This window comes from Amblyomma maculatum, chromosome 7 (genome assembly GCF_055883805.1).
Source record: "Amblyomma maculatum isolate TAMU_Amacu chromosome 7, ASM5588380v1, whole genome shotgun sequence".
In the NCBI taxonomy this organism is placed as follows: domain Eukaryota; kingdom Metazoa; phylum Arthropoda; class Arachnida; order Ixodida; family Ixodidae; genus Amblyomma; species Amblyomma maculatum.
In genome coordinates this window covers 116,274,848-116,293,736 of record NC_139350.1, presented here as the reverse complement: position 1 = coordinate 116,293,736, position 18,889 = coordinate 116,274,848, and the positions used below count along the sequence as shown (strand labels likewise).

At 48.6% G+C, this 18,889-nt stretch overlaps 1 pseudogene across 1 annotated transcript in view; it reads right to left on the bottom strand.

Moving 5' to 3' along the window:
- LOC146184505 (uncharacterized) overlaps positions 1 to 18,889 on the bottom strand; it is a 217,826-nt pseudogene that overhangs the window by 39,660 nt on the left and 159,277 nt on the right. Inside the window, exon 17 of the transcript XR_014708872.1 lies at positions 17,492 to 17,583. The product of XR_014708872.1 is annotated as an uncharacterized LOC146184505 (transcript). The remainder of the gene's footprint in view (positions 1 to 17,491; positions 17,584 to 18,889) is intronic.

The window sequence follows — 18,889 nt, the reverse complement described above, 5'->3', positions numbered from 1 at the left end:
AATAAGATTGGTGTAAGGCCGCAGTGAAAAGCGACTCGCACGTGCAGTCGAGCTGGCGGTCGAACCCCGCACGCGCCGAGGCCAAGGAGCGAGCGCTGTTGTTTTTTTTCTCCTTTTCTCTCCTTTTCTTGGGCGCGGGCGCGCGGGAGGCTTGGTTTGTTGCGCCCCTTCGCCCCGGGGCGTCGCCAAGAAGCGAACGGCAGACGCATCCTTATCTGCCGGGAACAACAGCAGCACGCTTCTGCGAACCACTTTACGGCCAGCTCGTCCAGCGATGTCCCGCCGTGGCGCCAAGCATGGGTGCAGGGAGACGCCGTTAATGAAGCTTTTTGCACTGCCACAAGCGCTCACTAAATGTCCTGCAGAAGGCAATCAGCCCAGCGGCCTCCCGCTGTGTCGCGAGACATTGGGTCCGAGCAACGGCGACTGTACACTGCTGTTGGACAGTGCCCCCCTCCTTTCCTCGAACGGGACGGCGGGGTTACCTAGTCTCCAGATTCCCCGCGGCGTTTCTTTCACAAAGGCGTCAGCTGCAAGGTCGCGTCGCAAACACGCCGGGGAGAGGAAGGAAAGACAGGCGCCGTGTGAGAGGGTTTGGGGACCAGCGAGTGGAGAGTGTGTGTGTTTTGAACGTTGTATTTTTATTTGGCGTAATTAAGGACCTAGGTCCAAGATTATTGCCAACCCACTGGGGTTGTGGCATGTTTTTAAATAATTTGATCGACTGCTTCATTTTCGGGGCGGATCACCTAAGGTCACCGCCCTTGGGTCTTTGTTGATGTCTGGTATCAAAAAGCGGTCCTCGGACCATGTTCGACAGTCAAGATTTAGGCTCCGTGCTTAGCACGTATTTACACGCCCTAGGCTTTAACTGAAACGCTCGGTAGGAAAGTAAAGGCCTGTAAAGTGACTTCTCTGTGTGAGAGTCTTCATTTTCTTTTAAGTTACAGTTGTCTGTGTGACTTGTTGCTGTAACTTTGCCTATGTATACTATTTTGCTTCTGTGAATATATACATCCTCCTGACCATCATCAGATCATCGTCTCCTACTTTCTCAACTTGCGCAACCTGTCGAGGTCTCCTCTACCTGCCGAAGACAGCTAAACATCACTGGCGCAGCACGACAGGGTTCGGCAACCAGCGACCACGAGCATCACCCAGAGCACCCAGGCCCTGGGAACCCACCAGGCAACAAGCGTCCGCACGTCCAGCCAGAAGCAGCAAGGTGATCCAGGCCCCGAACCAGGGGCAGCGTTCTGGGGAAGGACTCCGACGAGGCTGCGGCACCAAGGGACGGAGGCCCCAACTGGCGACACCAGCACGGGTAGGCGGGATTTCTTGCACTTTGTTGAAGTGGCTATTGCTCAAGTGTAAAGTGGCGTATGGTTTTAACACGGACCATGATGGCGAGCGTAGGCGAGAGAGAGACAGGGGGAGATATAACAGATGACAGCGAGCAGTCGCAGCAAGCGACAATTCAGCCTGTAGCAGGAGCGCTACGTGAAGTAGCGGAGATGTCGGTATCCGATGCGGTTGCAATTCGCCGCATGGAACTAGATTTTGAGCTGGAAAAATTGAAAATTATTTCACAGGAACGCCTAGAGTTACAGAAACTTGGGCTAGATCCAGCGTTGCAATGGCGATAGCGGGAAGCGGGCAGACGTCTGTAAGGTCAGACATTGACGATCAGCGTCGAATGAGGCCCGATCCAGTCTCCCAATGCGCTAAAGTCCTTAAGAGACTGAACCTGCCGTGTGACGCGGACGTGCCGTTATGGTTCGAGGAAGTCGAGAGAATTTTCACGACGTACAAGGTGCGAAACGAAAGCCGCGTTCACTTAATCATACCAGCACTAGCTGAGCGTGTCAGGTACCTTCTCCGTAACCTCGGGGACGATGAGTGTGGCAGCTACGAGTCGGTAAAAACAGCCGTTTTAAAGGAGCTGAAGCTTAACCCCTCAGAATACCTCGAACGCTTTGAGCGCGCGATGAAACGCCGCGATGAAACTTGGGCGCAGTTCACCTCGCGCACTAAGAGGTACTTTCAGTACTACCTTCGGTCACGGGACGTAGAAACCAAAGACGACCTGGTATCATTGATCATCGCAGATCGCATAAAGGGTAGCCTGAGCCCTGAGGGCTTAGAGTATGTGCGTCTTCGTGAGGAGGAGAGGTGGCTAAAACCGGATGAAATATCCGACGTTCTCCAAACGTTCGAACAGGCTAAGGGCAAGGGGCGCGCAGCGAAACAAATTGTTGTGTATGCGGAAAAACCGAAGAGACCTCCGCAAGCGGCGAACAATGAAAGCAAACGGCCAATTCAGTGTTATGAGTGCCGCTCATCTGGCCACCGAGCCAAGGAATGCCCTCGCGCTTCACAAAACGTGCAGAAGGAGAAACGCGCTCGAGCTCAAAAAGTAGCTGCAGCCAACGTAGAGGCATGCGAAACACCGGCGTCAGTAACCTCCCAGACAACCCTAGTAGCAGAGATGAAAACGCCCCAGTCATTCGACGAGGTACGCGAATCGAAGCTACAGCAGGTGGAGATTGAGTGCGCAGGGATACCGGCGACAGCTATAATTGATACCGGTAGCGAGATAACCGTGGTTAGGGAAGGCCTCGTGCCAAGTATATGTCGGGAGCCATCCGGCTCGATAAAGCTAGTTTCGGCTTTCGGGGAGACGGTTAACGCAAAACTGGTCACTCTTGCGGTAAGCATCAGGCGGCCCACCGCACACATAACAGGGCCTGAGGCAGTAGACATTGTATGCGCGCTTTCTGATAAGCTGGCGGAGGGAGTGGATTATTTGCTCTCTAGGGAGGATTGGGAACTACTTTCGGAGATAGACAGTCGTTACGAGGCACTTGTTATGAATAAGGCCTGCCCTCTGTCTGAAGCAGTTAACGCGTCTGTCACCATTGCGAAGCAGAGCGCAAAGCTGAGCTCTACATCACACAAAGACCAAGCGGCGGGGCCTGAGGCAGACAAACTAATGAGTGGTGAGCAGGGTGTGGCGACGGAACAGCCCTGTGAAGTAGATCTGGAACAAAGCGAGAAGGAAGATGTAATCTCGATCCAGGATGACGAGGACGCAGCCCTAAAACAGCGCCAGGTATTCAGATCCGACCAAGTATCAGACGAAACCTTAAAGAAAGCGTGGGCTGACGCAAAGGCAGGGAAGGCAGGCATGTTTGTTTCAGACGGCTTGTTGTATCACTGGGACTCGATCTCCGGTAGCAATGTGAAGCAGCTTGTGCTCCCCCTTAGTAGGCATGAAGAGGTACTCTGCCTTGCGCATGAGTCCCTTTGGGGAGGCCATTTGGGGCCACGGAAGACAAAGAACAGAATTAAGTACAGCTTTTTCTGGCCAGGCTTAGAAGGGGACGTAACGCGACACTGCAGGACGTGTCACGGCTGTCAAGTCCGCTCAGACAGGCGAATTAAAGATAGGGTTCCCATCACACCTCTCACCAGACCCGACCATCCGTTTCAAGTCGTAAATGTCGATATAATCGGGCCGCTCGATGTTCCGTCGAGCAGGGGTCATAGGTACGCTCTCTGCCTCGTTGACTTGTGCACGCGGTGGCCGGAGGTAGTCTGTTTGCGATCCCTAACCGCGAGGGCAACATGCGACGCCTTGCTTACGATTTTCAGCCGCACAGGCATACCTTAGGTAGTCTGTTCAGATCAGGGAACGAACTTCACGGCGCAGCTGACGTGTGAGATGTTAGCAAGACTGGGATGCGCACCGCGTTTTTCGACTCCTGAGCATCCGGAGAGCAACGGGACAGTGGAAAGGTGGAACCGCGTTTTGAAGAACATGTTGTTCCATGTTATTGAGAAAGATCCCAAGAACTGGGATAGACTGGTCCCGTTCGTTCTCTGGGCGCACACGGAAGTCCCCCATGACACAACAGGCGTGGCGCCGTTCCGGCTCTTATTCGGTAGAAACCCTATCGGACCGCTGGCAATTCTGCAGCGAACAAGGACAGGCCAGCAACCCCTCCCGAACACACTTAGGGAAGAACCCGCTAAGTATTTGCGACAGCTACGCGAGCAGCTAGAAGTAGCAGCAAAAGTAGCGGGTTTGACATCGAGCACACGTCAGGGAAGTTACGCGCAGGCGCATAACAGGCGCGCACGGAGCAAGACGTTTGTCGTCGGAGACCAGGTATTGCTCTTTGACACAGACCCTGGCAGTAAAATGGCCCCCAAATGGCTCGGTCCATTCGTCGTAACCGCGCAAGAGAGGCAGAACTCGTACAGAATCGACAAGGGAAAAAAGGCTACAGCGATAGTGCATGCGAACAGGCTGCGAACCTACTACGCACGTGTCAGCCATGTCGGAGTAGTTTTCGAGGAAGACGAGGAGGTTGGTGAAATCGAGTACACCCCTCAGTCTGTGCCTGAGAGATGTGGTGGTTGTCTGATAGATGCGGAGAAATTCGCACACCTATCTACTCAGGACAGCCTAGAGATCTCGGAGGTGTTTGCCGCTTACGCTGATTTGTTCAGCGAAACGCCGGGAGTCGCAGGAGTTGGGGCACATAAGATAGAGCTGCACGAAGGCCACCAGCTCAAACGCACTTTCCCATATCGCGTGCCGGAGTTATTGAGGAGTGAGGTGAGCCGCCAGGTAAACGAGTTGCTAGACCTCGGGCTGGTGTATCCGGTGGAAAGCGAGTGCGCCCATCCCGTTGTATGCGTGGGTAAGAAGGATGGATCGGTGCGCATGTGTGTTGACTATCGCGCTTTAAACGCAGCGACGCGCACGGATGCCTTTCCAATGTCACCCCCTAAAGAGCTCATCATGAGGGTGGGCCGCGCTAGGTATATCACTCTTATCGACTTGCGACGCGGATACTGGCAGGTGCCGGTAGCTCCGGAGAGCCAGCATCTGACCGCCTTCGTAACTAACGAGGGACAGTATGCTTGGCGCGTCATGCCGTTCGGGCTAAAGAACGCCGCGGCCACCTTTCAGCGGATAATGAACACCATCCTCTCGAAACATCAGGCTTATGCGGCCGCATACCTCGATGACATCGCCATTTTCTCTCCCTCGTGAACTTGCGACACTTAGAAATAATTTTTGATTTGTTGCGCGACGCCAAGCTTAAAGTGAGCCGGGAAAAGTGTCAGGTCGCACAGGCCCACATTAAGTACCTAGGACACATAGTGGGAGGCGGAACCCATGGGCCCGACCCAGAAAAGATATCGGCCATTCGTGGGCTCGTGCCCCCCGCAACAAAGAGACAGCTACGGAGTCTGCTAGGCTTATGTGGTTACTACCGCGATTACGTTGAAGGATACGCCGAGGTGGTCGCACCACTCACGTCTTTGACGAGGCGTACCTAACACGATTCCGTGGAGCCAGGAAGCGCAAAACGCGCTCGACAGGCTCAAGTCAGCTCTGCGCGAAGCTGCATCGCTGAACACTCCCGACATTAAAAGGCCATATTGGCTGTTCACCGACGCGTCCGACGTTGCAGCGGGGGCTTGTTTGGCGCAGATGGGAGACGAGGGACGGGAAAGGCCGATAGCGTTTGCCAGCCACCGATTCACGCCAACGCAGACCCGCTGGTCTACGATCGAGCGGGAAGCATTCGCCATTATCTGGGCACTAAAGAAATTTGATCATTGGGTGTACGGGGCAGAAATTAACGTGGTGTCTGACCACAACCCCCTCTCCTATCTCACTACTAGTACACCTCATGGGGCAAAACTCGCGCGATGGGCGCTGGCACTACAGCGCTACAATGTGACGGTGACCCACAGGAAAGGGTCAAGCAATGGTAACGCCGACGCGTTAACCCGTGTCCCCAATGTGACTTGGGGCGTAGAGCAAGCACACGCTTGAGCCATGGCCTTTCGGCGACGCGTGAATGTTCCCACGTACCCGGTGCAATGTGTGATGTGAACGGTGGAGTGCGCGTGAACTTGGCGTGAGGACATCCAATTGCTCGCGCGCGGGACTTTCACGAACACTGTCCGGTCCGCCGATGCGAATGTGTGATTTGTTTTGTGTTATACCCATCTTGTGTCGCTAGATTCATTTGGTGTTCCATTCACGTGCGAGGTGTCTTGCATGTTTTGTTTTCTTCGCGGGTTGTTGCGGCTTTTGTTGTATTAGGCTGAAATGACCGGATTCCAAGCTCATTTACCCTCTTAGGAGGGACGTGTAAGGCCGCAGTGAAAAGCGACTCGCACGTGGAGTCGAGCGAGCGGTCGAACTCCCTACGCGCCGAGGCCAAGGAGCGAGCGCAGTTGTTTTTTTTTCTCCTTTTCTCCCCTTTTCTTGGGCGCGGGCGCGCGGGCGCGAGGGAGGCTTGGTTTGTTTCGCCCCTTCGCTCCGAGGCGTCGCCAAGAAGCGAACGGCAGACGCATCCTTATCAGCCGGGAACAACAGCAGCACGCTTCTGCGAACCACTTTACGGCCAGCTCGTCCAGCGATGTCCCGCCGTGGCGCCAAGCATGGGTGCAGGGAGACGCCGTTAATGAAGCTTTTTGCACTGCCACAAGCGCTCACTAAATGTCCTGCAGAAGGCGACAATAGGCGCGACCCTTGGCCCTCCCAAGTAGGCAATCAGCCCAACGGCCTCCCGCTGTGTCGCGAGACATTGGGTCCGAGCAACGGCGACTGTACACTGCTCTGGGACAGTGCCCCCCCCCCCCTTTTTTTCGAACGGGACGGCGGGGTGGCCTAGTCTCCAGATCCTCCGCGGCGTTTCTTTCACAAAGGGGTCAGCTGCAAGGTCGCGTCGCAAACACGCCGGAGAGAGGAAGGAAAGACAGGCGCCGTGTGAGAGGGTTTGGGGACCAGCGAGTGGAGAGAGTGTGTGTTTTGAATGTTGCATTTTTATTTGGCGTAATTAAGGACCTGGGTCCAAGATTATTCCCAACCCACGGGGGTTGTGGCATGTTTTTAAATAATTTGTTTGGCTGCTTCATTTTCGGGGCGGATCACCTAAGGTGACCGCCCTTGGGTCTTTGTTGATGTCTGGTATCAAAAAGCGGTCCTCGAACCATGTTCGACAGTCAAGATTGAGGCTCCGTGCTTAGCACGTATTTACACCCCCTAGGCTTTAACCGAAACGCTCGGTAGGAAAGTAAGGGCCTGTAAAGTGACTTCTCTGTGTGAGAGTCTTCATTTTCTTTTAAGTTACAGTTGTCTGTGTGACTTGTTGCTGTAACTTCGCCTATGTATACTATTTTGCTTCTGTAAATATATATCTCCTCCTGACCATCATCAGATCATCGTCTTCTGCTTCTTCACTGCTGAATGACCACGTTTGGAGAGGCTTCAGCCCCTCCGAAGATTGGCAACGAACGAGCTAAGTATCACTATTGGGATGGAGCGCATTTGGCTAGCACTCGCAGATTATGACTAGCAGCTTACCGGTATCGCTCAAGAGGAAAGTATACAACCGTTGCATCTTACCTGTATTAACCTATGGGGCTGAAACGTGGAGGCTAACCAAGAGGTTTCTACCTAAGTTGAGAACAGCGCAGAGGGCTATGGAACGAAAAATGGTAGGGGTGTAAAGAAGACAAAGAACGGAAAACGCTACGGCATCGCCATCACCATCGCTTGTCTCCGGCGCCCATCTCTCGCGCTGAAGTTGTGCCCTGCGGCTGGCAATTCGACCCTGCTGTGCCCGAATCACTGGCAACGCTAGACGTTCAAACAAACTATTAAATCCACATTTCACTAGTGGAGGTCAATCTGAGGTTCCCTGCACCCATCTCGCCCTGGAACTTCGCAGCAGAACGTTGCCTACCCCAATGACGGAGCCGACTTCATTGCACCTACCTCCGCCCGTCACCTGCACAGGTGCTCTTCATCAACGGGACCCGCTACCTTCAGTGGAAGCAGCGATGAAGACGTCGACGATTAGCTGACCACTTACGAACGGGTCAGCTGTCACAATAACTGGGACGACAATCGTAAGCTCAATAATGTCATCTTTTACTTGAGCGACGTCGCTAATCTGTGGTTTCGAAACCACGAGTCGGACTTTACCACCTGGGCGAATTTCAAGACCAAATTTTTTAATGTCTTTGGCCGCCCCGCCGTCCGAAAACTCCGCGCGGAACAGCTTCTTCGGTCGCGACTGCAGCTGCCCGGTGAAACGTTCACCAATTACATTGAGGACATTGTTGATATGTGTCGTCGCGTTGACCCGATCATGACCGAGGCCGTTAAGATACGTCATGTCCTCACAGGAGTTGATAACGGCGCTTTCCACATGCTCATCGCGAAAGGCCCCACTACGGTCAAGGAAATCTACGACCTCTGTCAAAGCTACGACGAGCTCCGGAAGGAGCGTGTTTTGATTCGCCAGCCTCATGCATCACTCGCTGGACTAGCCAGCCTCATGCATCACTCGCTGGACTAGCCGCGGAGAGTTGTCATCTAGCCTCTCTGAAGACATCAAGGATTTTGTACGCCAGGAGGTTGCGCGACAACTGTACCTGCAGCCATATGTTAAGGAGTCGTCACCAACTGGCCTTGTTCCGGAGCTTCGCCGTGCAATCCAGCAGAATGTATCTGAAGTCATCCCTAATCCTGTTCCTCAATCAGCTCCGGTCGCACCCTCAATGCCGTTCCCCACGCCCACAATTTCATCATCCGGCGTTGCGCCACTGAGCTACGCTCCAGCATTCGCGCCGGCTCCTCCTCAAGTATTGCGTCGCACGTATGCCGGTCTCTTCAAGTCCACCTCCTGAGCCAGCATACGCCTATGCTTCGTCCCCCATGCGGTCGGAACCAACAGCGTTTGCTCCCCCCTTGCTTCCGACACGATCTCCATGGCGCACTTCAGACAACAGGCCTATTTGCTACCACTGCGGCACCCCTGGACACACTACATGCTACTGCCGGCGCCGAATAAATATGGCCTTTGCTGCACGGCCTGCGCCACCTTATTTGGCCCCCCAGTTCCCAGTCCCATCGGCTCCTCCAACAGCACCCCCTGATCCTCCGGACTTCCTCCCTCGTCGTTCGCCATTACCACGTCGCCGCTCCATTTCGCCAATGCGCCGACGACCCGCTACCCAGCCGGGAACCTAACCGCCGCAGTTCGCAAGGCTAGACGTTCAAACCAACTATTAAATCCACATTTCAGGGGTAACATTAAGTGATAGGAAACGAGCAGAGTGGGTCACAGAAATAACTCAAGTTACTGACATTCTAGTGGAAATCAAGAACAAGGGCGGGACACGTAGCGCGAAGAGAGGATAACCGATGGTCGCTTAGGGTAACAAACTGGATTCCAAGGGAAGGAAAGAAAGTTAGGTGGGTGGATGAGGTTAAGAAGTTCGCAGGGGTCAAGTGGATGCAGCTAGCAAAGAACCGAGTTAATTGGAGAAATTTGAGAGAGGCCTTCGCCCTGCAGTGGGTATAGTCGGGCTGATGATGATGATGATTGTGATAATCCTTGAGTAACTGAAACGTCGAAACATTGCAGCACAAAATAAACGTACAAGCGTTTCTTACATAACCACTATAGGGGTAAAATAATTCAAAAGAAGGAGACGGAAAGCACCGCTTATAAGACACGAAGCTGGCATAGAGGAAAACAGTCTATGCATGCTAACCGTTGATAAGCGTTTACCTTGACGGAAGAGAGAAAAATTTATCTTGTGCTTCTACAGCAAAAAAAAAAAAATGAAAAAAAAAAACAACAACCTCTTGCTCAGCTAAGGTCCATTTTGCATCTCGCGAATGAAAGCGAAACGAAGGAATGAAGAAGGAAGGGGGAAGGTCGGGGATTCGTCAACTTCATACTGTGAAGTCTCTTGGGAGCCGTTTGATTTGGGGCCTCTTATTTTGACGCAGAAAAAAATTGACATACGAGATGCTGTCTCGTATATGCCTTTATGGGTTAATAGTTATTGAGTAGATGTCTTTCGAGCCATTCATTTTATGTATAGATGGGCAGATGGAAAATTTTCAGTATCCCACGTCGGGGTAATACATTCAAACATTCCCTTTTTTTTTTAATCGAGTTGCATAAACTGGACCGGTTACATGCTAGCGCTGTTAAATACAGTGCGCTAAGTCCATTTCTTAGGCCTTCTATTCATACGCTCCGGGAAGCGAAGTTTCCCTCTTCCGTTTTTGATGCGCGACATTTGCTTGTACGTTCATCAACAAAGCCTTTATTCTTTTTCTTTCTTGTTGGGCATCAGTTACATTCGCACTCATGCTCAGCAGAGGACAGGCCACATGCCGCGCAGTTAGCTTTTTTGGCATATTTACAGAGGCCCATAACTGAATCGCACTCTCAAGCTACCGGTACGGCCATTCATTCTTTTTTTTATTGCGACAGCAATACTGCGCCAGGGTTCGAGCTTTCGCGTAGCTCACGGCTGGTCGCCGCGGTTGACTTTGAACAGCCGCGAAGAAGATGAGGAGGAGGAGGAGGAAGAAGAAGGAGGAGGAGCAAGAGGAGGAGAAGGAGAAGAACGCTTGGTTACCGGAAGCTAATGATTTCTCTCCACATTCGGTTCAGCAGCATTGAACCCTTCTCATTTATTTGTGGGCTGGTAGCTTACGCTCTCGCATCTTACTCTTGAAGAATGAGCTTAAGTGTCCACAATAATGTAGCACCTTACATTGATAGGGCGCGATAGGGGAATAATGTAGCAGGCAAAAGAAGCTTCCGCCATTGCTATCGCAACTCAACTAGGGTCAGCCAGAGTTACACCACAACTAATTTTTTTTTTAGTAGCAAACAATGCAAACCGCGGCGTAAACCTTGCAAGCGGAGTGCTTTCGGTGTGTATTGGTGAGAGTTACTCTCTGAATGAGAAAAAAGAGCGCGTGCGCAAAAGTGAGCGCGATTCCACCGGACTGCGTGCTCGCCTCCTTTTTTGTTGTTCTTGTCTTTCTTTACGAGCACGTGCTGCCATCATACGCCCCAACGAGAAAACGACCTCTCACAACACACGCTCGGTTCATGTGGCTAAACAGCTTTGAGGACACAAGAACATGCGATACATTTGTTAGAGAAAAACAAGGGAGTGCAGCAAAGAAGCCGCTCTCAGATTGGCTTGCAAAATGGTATCCATGATTTTGTTACAGAGTAAACGGGTATTTACGCCAGTTTGTTTTGTTTTACGCGGGATGCGTTTTGTTTTAACTGGGATGCGGAAAAAGCTGCCGCTCAGGCGAAATTCGACGTGTGAGCCGGTGTTCGTGGCTGGCAAGGGAGTTCACGTTTAACCACCTTGCCCAGCTGTTCTGATCACTCTTTTTTTAATGAAGGCGCGGCGTACATTGATGTAATTTAGCCAACTCTTGCAGTATTCCACGGGATCAGAGACGTTTAGGAAAAAAACACTGTGGATGTTGAAGTAACCGCCACCGCCGCGTGGAGAGAAACCGCGGAAATAGGGGAGGGGATTATCTCTGGGGGCCTAAGAACATCACCAGCATCCTTCTTCAAAATGTTACGGGGGTATTCCTATTGCTTCCATCATTTAATATCTTCGGTCGTAGATAATGCGATTAATATTTAGTCAATAAGAGTGAATATAGTTCATTCATTACAGGCAACAAATCGGTTAAGCGTCGAATTAGTCACGGACGTCGATGTACTTGGAGGACATGCAAACCGGTATAGACGTCAAAATTGTGCAAACGTTGCTGAAATTGTGGGAAATATACCACAAAAAAGACGAACAAAGTGCTGGAATAGATTATAAAGTGTATAACATAAAATAAATAGATAAAAGATAAGAAGGTAAAAAAATGTCGACATGTCTCCACACGTCGTGACGAGACGCCAGCGTAATTGCCAACGTAACCACCACCGCCGACGTCATGGCGTATCCTAGCTTAAATGCGATGTAGAGCTGAGAACGCCAAGCGATACGAGCGACGCCGTACTGATAGCAATAGCACACTTGACTGCGCACTGCGACGAACCCGCGCCAAGGAACGCCACACGACAGGAGCGACAGTGTAACGGGTAATCTCACACTTTCAGGAGAAAGTGTGACAGGTACTGTGCCTTTCCTTTCCTGTAAACCAATTATAATTATATGCAGCACTGCATGTAACACGCGCCAAGGAAAGGAAATTTCCACTGCCTGGCTCCAGCCCCGCCCTTGCCTGCAAATGATGTACAAGGGGCGCGTGATATACACCCTCCCAAACCCTCCCAAATTTTAATAGCCTCAAGTGTTGCATCTCTAAATGTAACGTATGCAATGCGTGTTTCGGCTACACCTGCTCGCTAATTCGTGCCGTATTTTAACGCACGAAGTGGTACTTAAAATTCCCTCTTCTTCGGATAACATACTGCTTTCACTGATTCATTCAGAAATATTTTAAAATCTACATTGTCTTGTGTGATCTAAACCAAACAAGCGGCATACATCGCAACGGTTCTTGCAGAGCATCTACCCTAAAATAACTTACCAAAGGGAATTCGCAGGCACTTCCAGATTGAGACCGATCCTTTACTAAAATGAAGCGAATGAATGGCAACTGCTAGTAATGGTTTGTGGGGTTTAACGTCCCAAAGCGACTCAGGCTATGAGAGACGCCGTAGTGGAGGACTCCGGAAATTTCCACCACCTGGGGTTCTTTAACGTGCACGGACATCGCACAGCACACGCACGCCACTCCATTTCGCCTCCATCGAAACGCAGCCGCCGAGGCCGGGATTCGATCCCGCTTCCTTGGACACAGTAGTTGAGCGCCGTAACCACTGCGCCACCCCGGCGGGGCAGCAACCGCTACTCAATATTCTGGTCGAATTGTCTCTTTGTCACGACAAAGGATTGTGATTTTTAGTTAATTCTGACGGGTTTAAGCAAAGGTCCCATCGTAATTTGTTATCATAGTAAAAGGATCATTTCTTACTACGCCATGCGCTAAATTATTGCATGAATAAGGAACCTACAAAGCTGAGAAAAGCATTCTACATGTTGCAGGTAGAGACGCAATACTTGATATTGGTAAACGATTGGCGGGTGTTCCGTTAGCAGCAGCAACCAGGCTTTCGCATTTCTTCAGTGCAGGCTCTGTAGTGTTCTCGCAATTTTTTAGTGTGGTTCGCAGAATGAAATAGTCCATGGATCATGAACATCTTCTTCCGCGAAAATGGAGAGCCCATTTTGCGCGGTTAACCTGGAATTATGGAAAACGTGTGCGGACGCTAGGAACAATGAGAGGTAGTAAGTTTAGGAGGCGTCTCAGCCTCACCCCGTTTTTGGAATTTGATTTGAAAGCGCATACCACTTTCATAGAATCAGCTTGACCACCTATCTTCTTTTTGAACTGAAATCAATGAAAAGCGTACCTAATCGTAGTGGGAACAGAAAGAGCCGGCTTCTATTAATCGGCGTAAGCGTTGACCCCTTCACGTCTGTAGCGGCCCTTGTGAGTATATATGTGAGGGTTGTAAATTGATAGCACATGCACTTTCAATCGCCATTTTCGAGCCATTCTGAAGCGTACAGGGCAGGTGACACCTCTCGTTTTCACGAAGAGCTGGCTAGAAGACCAGAATACATGACCTTTCGACTAAGTTTGGTTGAAAGCAAGTCTTGCGGAGAAGCCAGATTAGAGCAACCAGGATGAAAATTGGTACATTAAAGTTTACAGTTGTTTTTATGCCCATCCCATTTATTCCAAAACGTTAACAGCCGTAAAGCGGCCGATGTCTCACTGGTAGCACCTCGCAATACATTTCATGTGAGGTTTGCGAACTAATCTCGCAAAGCTCAAGGTGAGGGTTTGTGGCGATGCACAGCATTTTTCGCCGGGAAATCTTGAGCACAGCATGAATATGAAATGTCACATAAGCACTGTGTTTCACTCGGTAAAATGTATTTCCTCAAGTGGTTTTAGCATAGTCAGTTCCCCTCTTTGCTGCAAGAAGTAGGATAAAATCCTGAAGCTTCTCATTACATCCAGACATATAGTGCTCGAGCTGCGTGAAAGTACCCAAGATGTTTTTACTTGTTTTTAGAACATAAAAGCCAATCGTTCAGGGATAAGATGAGAACTGGCTTCGTTCCCTTCCCTTACTTATAGAACAGACATATGGTATCCCCTGAACATCTACACCGAAAGCCTTCCATTGTAATAAAAAAATCATAATGACAATAAGCAAGAACATTATAGGATTTCACGTGTTATAACAACTTTGGTAGAGCGAAATTAGAGCGAATAAGCTGAACCATCTGCGAACTCTGAAGTGAGCAGGGCGCATTGCCCAAGTATCCGTGATATTTCCCCAGACCTTCTCAGAAACCTAAATGAAAAGTTCTAATACATTCTGAAGTTGTTTCAGCCTTTCCAAGAAATTCAGAATCGTCAATTTTTTCTTAGTCGCGACAACCGAAGATGCTAAACCAGCGCTGCAAATGGCGCTTATAGAAGTTTGAGCGAGCACTACACTACCACCGAAGTTTGAAGACGCTGGTGTCCAATAGTTCCACATCCCATATTTAATCGCGTAAGAAACCCGCCCCGTCTCACTTTTGCGCTGACAACTTGACAAGAATAAGAATAAAAAACTAAAAAAAAAAATCATTCGTTGGCGAGTCCCTCCGTTCCGCGCCGTCGCAGACCGCAGCGCAATGTTTTCGCAACGGGCCAATAAGCTGCGCCGCAAAAAGGTCACGGTGCTTCTGCCTCTCGAAGTCAGCTCTAGCGGTGAGGTGAATGGGGAGGAGGGATGCGCATTGGCAGTGTGCAAGCGGCCTCGACAGCACAGCCGGCGGTGGCTTGCTCGGCTGGTCTGACTGCGCAAGCCTAGTTTTCAGTACCTTCACTTTACCATGCAGCGATCAGCGTGGGTGTCGTTCACTGCCACAAAATCATTGGAGTGTGTGATAGCAGCAAATGCCTTTTGAAGTGAACTATACAAAAAGACGACATCGCGATCGCGGCTGACTGCATGCTTTCTTGAATGATTGATGAGAGGAAGGGTGAACGACTCTCTCTCAAAAAAAAAAAATCTGTCTAGTTCTCCTTAAAACGACGTCAATTTTTCTTTAAACAATGGGATTCATTTCAAGAAGAAATACGGTTTTTTCAGATAAAGTTTTTTCAGCTATGCAGGCAATGGGCAAAAAGAGTCGTTGCTACGTCTGGGAGCACACACTTTCAAGAGCAGACATTCTTTTTTGCTGGAGGTTAACAAGTTCGCTCTGGGTTTAATGATAACAGCCGACTACCTCAGAGCCACCATGCAAGTTACCTCCGCGGAAATATAATACTCAATATTGCTTGTACTGCAACTAAAACTGTTGTCATGCCTATAGCCGGCATATTTAGAACTGCTGGAAAAAAAAACTAACACCTGGCAATTTACCTTTGCATTTTCTTTTAATGCACTGCTAGATGCATGCTTTTGACCCACCGCGGAGGACGCGGGATGGAATCGCGGTCGTGGCGGCTGCTTTTCGATGGAGGCAAAAAGCAAGTGCACTGCCGTGTGCACTGCGGTGTCAGTGCACGTTAAAGAACCCCAGGCGGTCGAAATTTCCGGAGCCCTCCACTAAGTGGTCTCTCATAGCTCGAGTCACTTTTGGAAGTTAAACCCCAAAAACCAAAGCATACCAGATGAACGCTCTAAACATACAAAAAATAGCCTCTAAAGGCGATGTATATTCTCCCCTGCCCCCTCCCCGCCCTATGTTATTTTCCACTGCGAACGTTACCGTAATAGGTGTGCCTTGTTTGAGAACTGGGGACCATACTGTGGTTAGGTTTCGGACTTGCCTAGATTTAGATAGGGAGCTGAAGAAACGAGCAAGAAAACAAATACAAGAGCTAGCGATTAAAAGGATGACAATGAAAAGGTATTTTGGTCTTACTAAGCAAAAGAACCTCTGTGTACTGGAGATGACCGACAATGTAAGGAATGCCATTAGGAAGTTCGCAAACGAATTAGGGGGTGAAGAAGTTACACAGTATTACGTGCAGGCCTTAAAAGGAGACGGGATACCTGATTAACAAATTACGAAAAAAAGAAAAATTTTCACTCCAGAGACGGAATAAAAAATTGCTCAACTGTCAGAGCTTATCTAGAGGTGAAACATAAACAGCGTAAGGAACCTCAATGGAGCGGAGATTGCGGAGGTTGTAGATGGAGGGTAGCATGAAAATGTTAAAGAGAAAATTTTATTTTACAAAAAAAAATCACATTAGCACACTAAAAACCAAATAGGGCATTATCGGTAGAAATATAAATGTTATAATTTCTAAAAAATTCCCTATATTAGATTTACCAGCGGAAATAGGGCGCATTTTAAATATAAAATGACTGATATAAATAATTGGTAACCCCGTAACTAACGAAGGAGGAAGTGAAAAGAGTTTAGACGCAATTCAAATGACAATAGCGATAAATGATCATCAAGGAAGTGAGCGTTGAAAAAATCATGAATACTTCGCAAGAAAAGATTGCCGCCCTCTATACGCAGTGCCTTACGACTTCCAGCGTGCCGAATGCTTTTTTCAGAAATGCTTTCTTCTTACTCTACCAAAAGGGGTCATCAAAGGCTTGACAAAAATATACCGAACGACCCATGCCCCGTCCATTCTGAACGGTAATCGCTAATTTAAATTATTCGTCCTTATAACTGTAGGCTTTTGAAATGGCTACTCGAGTACAGAGAATGTTCTGCTATCATCCTGGTGACAGAAACGCAGATAATACAAGCTTTTGCAGTAAGCCTGTGGAGGTCACTTTGGAGAAGAATTTTGGGGGGAGGGTGGAAAACAATTACTTACACTTTCGCGACAATAATAATGACATTTGCAGACGTCACAAACCTCTCGGAAGCTGTTTATGAGTGTATTGAAGTAAAGTCTGCAAAATCGCTTTACATTTTAGCAGCTACGCTGTTGGTTCCAATTAAAAAGCTGTATTGAGTATCAAGGCAGCTGAAGGAATTATAGCAGCGAAATGTAATGACCCTTGGTTTCGGGCTACACTCCTTTCGTTGTTTCTTGCTCGCCCTGAGTCTGGGCAGACGGGCGAGAGGTGAGCATTGCTTCGCTGCGTAGCGTCAGCACATACGAAATTTCTCAGCCAAGTACGTGAAAAGCAGTGATAGCGCTCTCGACCCCTAGAGTTCTCTATTTGAAACCAGGCACTTGGGTGCTGAAATAAAAGATTTGCATATTACAGGCAATTACCATAAAATAAACGCGTTAGTGTATACGTATATGTTGCGCTTATCTCCCCGGAGGGTGGCGTGCCCATAAATGGTTGCGTTTAAAACACAGGAATCGTTTATGCTAAATATTTACTATAAATATTTTCCTATAATTGATGATAATATTCATATAATAGAAATATTATTCATAATAAGCTACTAATACTATTTTCCATACTACTAACTTACTACAATTATTCTAAACTGGTACGACATTGTATTTATAGCATGACACCTGTGAAAAAAGAAATTACGCGAGCAAACTGAAAAAGGCACATAAGCTTTCCAGAGCATTTGTACATACTTATTTGTGGAGTTGGCAATCCGGGACTGTTGTAGAACCTTGCTGTCAGCTCTCACTACGTTGTCAATTGTGGACACAATATCTCGCACAGCCTAGACAAGAAAACATTGTGCCATAAGAATTTGATAGGAATAGGCCTTTGTCTACATAACAAAGTAAACAGTATATTTTAATTTAGCGCAGTTTTATATCATTTGATGTGAAGGATGAGGCGTCAGTTGCAGAGCTATTCAAGGGGATTCATTTAACTGTTAAAAAAATGATATTTCAAAAGCTACTAGATGTGCGTTTGTGCGGACTGTGCCGGTCTATTTATCGCAAAGCTGGAATTGTATACGCGATAGACCCTAGTGATTATACGATAAATAAATAATTTCAAGGTATAATCTTTCCTATTCATGATTTTAATAAATAGTATAGTCGGAAAAGAATCTCGTCACGATCGACGGTCAGCACTGATTTAAATTTGCTTGATCAGGAGTGTGGTACAAATTAATAAACGTGAAAAGTATGCATTCGAAACATCGGTGATCTGGCTCCGGCTCTGAACATTCATATAATGGCGTATCTGCATATTCATTCGCGGAAATAGAGATGCTCTTTTTTATAATTTTAAGGCGATAACAATGTTTCAGTGATATTTCCGCACGCAAAGGCTTCATTATATAAATGAGCAATGCGGGATAGCTAACTCAACGACTATATTGCCGCGAAACCTTCAAAACAGTATTTGTTGTTTTTTAACAGCCGCCGGCATACAGGCTTATCACTCTGATTCTGGACAGCGTATCAGTTCCGTAATCTTTGTTTGTTAATGCTCGATGTCGCGAGTCACACCTTTATTAGTTTTGTTGTAGCGCAAGATGCACAGAGATCTGTCTCGAAGGTTCCGGCCACTCGTGTGTCTTTCCACAATGTTCCAGCCCGTGCTGGTAGCTGTTTGCGACTTTATCTAGATTGTTCTGTGCAGCCTTTAAATTGAGCGTTGCCGAGTGTGACGAGCATTCTTTGTCCGACGACCGACGAGCACGTTTGTTGCTATCGCCGCCGCCGAGTTGCTTAGTTCTTTTGCGGGCGCAAGTCAGCCCAATAAAGAGTTTCTTCAGTGCAATCATCGACCCTTCATTTGTGTCGTCGACCTTGTCATCCCTACGTGACAATATCGAGTGTGCATTTTCAGCACTGATATTTTTATGATTGCCGATTACAGAGATTTAAAAATCAGGCTCACTTTCGACTTAGGCACCTCCAATTGCAAAATAAAACACTACCTCTTCAGATAAAAAAGAAAGAAGGTTCATCGCTCCATTTAATGTAATTAATTGTGTAATTACGAAGCTATGGCATGTATACATGATATCCACCTTCCTGTACAGACCGAGATACTATATGCATTGT